The sequence below is a fragment of the Octopus bimaculoides genome, chromosome 4 (assembly GCF_001194135.2).
Source record: "Octopus bimaculoides isolate UCB-OBI-ISO-001 chromosome 4, ASM119413v2, whole genome shotgun sequence".
Taxonomy (NCBI): Eukaryota; Metazoa; Mollusca; class Cephalopoda; order Octopoda; family Octopodidae; genus Octopus; species Octopus bimaculoides.
The window spans coordinates 143,437,037-143,440,458 of record NC_068984.1 but is presented as its reverse complement, the minus strand read 5'-3'; the positions used below and the strand labels follow the sequence as shown (position 1 = coordinate 143,440,458).

Genomic DNA, 3,422 nt, shown 5'->3' with positions numbered 1-3,422 from the left:
TACGCGACGGGCTTAATTCAGTTTCCGGTTACCAAATCCACTCATAAAGCTTTGGTCAGCCCAAGTCTATACTAGAAAACAGTTGCCCAACGTGCCACGCAGTGGAACTGAACCCAAAACCGTGTAGTTAGTAAGCAAACTCCTTACCACGCAAGAAGAGGCCCTAAAGAATTGAACCACTAGATGACATCTATTTAAAACTAGACTGGATCAGAAGTCCTATTACGATATCTGTTTACATGTGGGATTAACCGTTTAAAATCAAATGCATTAGGAATTAAGCGGTATTTGCTGTGTCAGCAACAAGAAACGAACTCTTCACTCTTCAATAAGTAGCCTGTCATTCTACCTACTGAGCCAGCTACATCTCATGTTTTGTTATACTTATTGTTTACCAGTAATTCCTCTTCTGTATTAATTAATAAATAATCAGTAAAAATTGAGCCTGCGCGTATCTATAAATCAGACCGACTGCTTCAATATTAATAATCTAACTTATCCACGAAAATGTGATAATATCTGCTAATTATCAAAGACTGGTAATTTAAGCTGAAATAACCATATTAACATTTGAGATAAACACGGCACATTAACAAAGATACATGATTTCTCAGACATAGGATCCACCACCTTTCGACAGACAGACAACTTTGGTGCAAGCATTCGCCCTCATCGTAGAGTCGTCTGATTTACACTTAATCGCCATTTTCACAGAACTCTACTCCCTTTAAAGAAATCTCTGTATGGACGCTAGACCTGCTATCTTTCGCGGCCAAGTTACCTCTCTTATATTCGTCCCCACCTTCTTGAAAAATGAAAGTAAAAATACATCGGGTAAAGTAGTCACTCATACGTTAAAACATAGATTGGTCGTAGCTGGAATAGATTTTATCGTAGGTTCACTAGTTCAGAGTCTATCTGGAGTTAAACAACTACAAATAAAATATCCAGCAGATCCCCAAGGTTTCCGGTCCTAACATTGTTGATCTTCAGCACACCATGGCTACTAGTTACAACTAGGAGGGCTGTGCCACCACTATAGCAAGTAGTGACAACTATGGTGAACAAGGCTTGAGGAAACTGTCGTGTCCTAGAATACATCAAGACAGAATTAACAAGCTTCATCATACTTTTATCACCTGTTTGATTATTTATTTATTATACATCTGGATGCCATTTTTAATCTCTACACACACTCTCCTGACAGGTTGCAATATTAAACAACTTAATTAATTTATAGCCTGCCAGCTTTCATTTTGTAATAATCTCAAATGTGCGTTCATTACGTGTAAGGTGAAAAAAAAAACAAAAAAAAAACAAAAAGAGCAAAAGAAAAAAAACCAAAGATGTTCTTATTTTTGCATCTAAATTTTAAGAAAGTATGAAGACCACAACATCACATATAGCAACTTCAATAATGATAATAATAATAATAATAATAATAATAACCCTTTCTATTATAGACACAAGGTCAGGAAATTTTTAGGAGGGCGTTAGTCAATTACATTGACCCAGTATTCAACTGGTATCTATTTTATCGCCAGCGAAAGGATGAAGGGAAAAGTCTACCTCGGCAGCATTTGAACACAGATTGTGAAGGAAGAAATACTGCTCAGAATTTTTTTCCGGCGTGGTGTGACGATTATACCAGCTCACTGCCGTATCTACTACTACTACTACTACTTTCTGATATAGGCACAAGGCCTGGATTTGGGGGGGAGGGGTAGAGCCGCTTACATCGACTCCAGTGTTTCACTGGTACTTAATCTATCGACCCCGGAAGGATGAAAGACAAAGTCGACCCCGGTGGATTTTGAACTCGGAACGCAGCGGCAGACGAACTACCGCTAAGCATTTCGCCCGGCGTGCTAACGATTCTGCCAGCGCGCCTACTACTACTACTACTACTACTACTACTACTACTACTACTACTACTACTACTACTATTACTACTACAATAATAATAATAAAGGTTTCTGATTTAGGCAAAAGGCCCAGTAAGTTTCAGGGAACGGAGTGAAACGATGGTATCGGCCCCAGTACTTGACTGGTACTTTATGTTATCGAGTCCCTAAAAATGAAAAGCATACCTCAGCTCAGTCAGATCTAAGCTCAGAATGTTAAGGGCCGGAACATATGCAGCAAGGCATATGTGTCCGACGCTCTAACGATTCTGCCCATGCACCATTTCCCTTAATAATAATAATAATAATAATAATAATAATAATAATAATAATAATAATAATAATAATAATAAGAGTAAAATTTCACAACACTATAAACAACATATCAGACATTAGTTTAAATTCACACTGTGGTGATGGTGGTGGTGTTGGTGGTATTAGTGGAGTGTTTATGAACGAGTGATTCAATCCACTGCACTTATGTTACTGACCCCCTCATTGATAGAAGGGAAAGTTTACCCCATCCGGCGAAGAAAGATAACGACTAAAGCGTGTTACGCCCTCCAGCTGTCCACACCATCTGCCGCCTGCCGATCCTCTGCACAATAAACAAGAATTATTGCTACTCATTATGTATTTAAATGTGGAAGCAATGTATGGCACTGAGAGAGGTCACAGCTTCGTTACGACGGGCATGGGATTTGAAAGAATCGCAAGACGGATTCTTCAAGCCGAGCCAAACGGCAGGAGACACAGGGGTAGACCAAGAACGAGATGGTTCGATAATATTCATAGTTTTAGTTGGTCACGCTTGGGAGCCCAATCGGAAAGTGTAATAATGGTTGATTCTGATAGGACTCTATTGGAGAGGTGCCTGAAGTCTCTAACCTTACGATACTTCCAGGAATAGTGAGTAGAAAAGATAGTGTGTGTGTGTGTGTGTGTGTGTGTGTGTGTGTGTATACGTGTATGCATGTATGTATGTATATATATATATATATATACATTTAAATACATATACATACAGATAGATAAATATATATGGAGAGAGAGAGAGAGAGAGAGAGAGAAAGAGACTGAAAAGAGATAGAGACAGATAGATAGAAAGGTTTAGTTTCAGGATTCATTAGAATCTAGGCGCATCAAGACTGAGGTCTCCAAGACTGGCTAGCTAACATAACATTGGGTTCACAGTGAGGTGTGTGTGTATGTATATATATATATATATATATATGAAGTCTACTGTTCCGCGATGATAAGATCAATAAAAAAGTATTCTATTTGGTGGGATATAAATATTATTTAACAGACACGATACAGGAATTTTATATGCTACTAATAGTTTCTTGTGCTGAGAACATGCCAAATATAAACTGATGATACGACTCGAGTTTGGTTCCAGGTGTTGCGTAGATATAAAACGAATACAAGTGTGATTTAATATCTTAAATCCCAATTGCGTTCTTCATTTCATTTCTTATACATATATACATATGTATGTGTATATGTTCTATATAC

General features: G+C 37.9%; 1 long non-coding RNA gene across 1 annotated transcript in view; it reads right to left on the bottom strand.

The window, feature by feature from the left end:
* LOC106872919 (uncharacterized) overlaps window positions 1-3,422 on the bottom strand; it is a 123,003-nt gene that overhangs the window by 5,355 nt on the left and 114,226 nt on the right. The window lies entirely within an intron of this gene.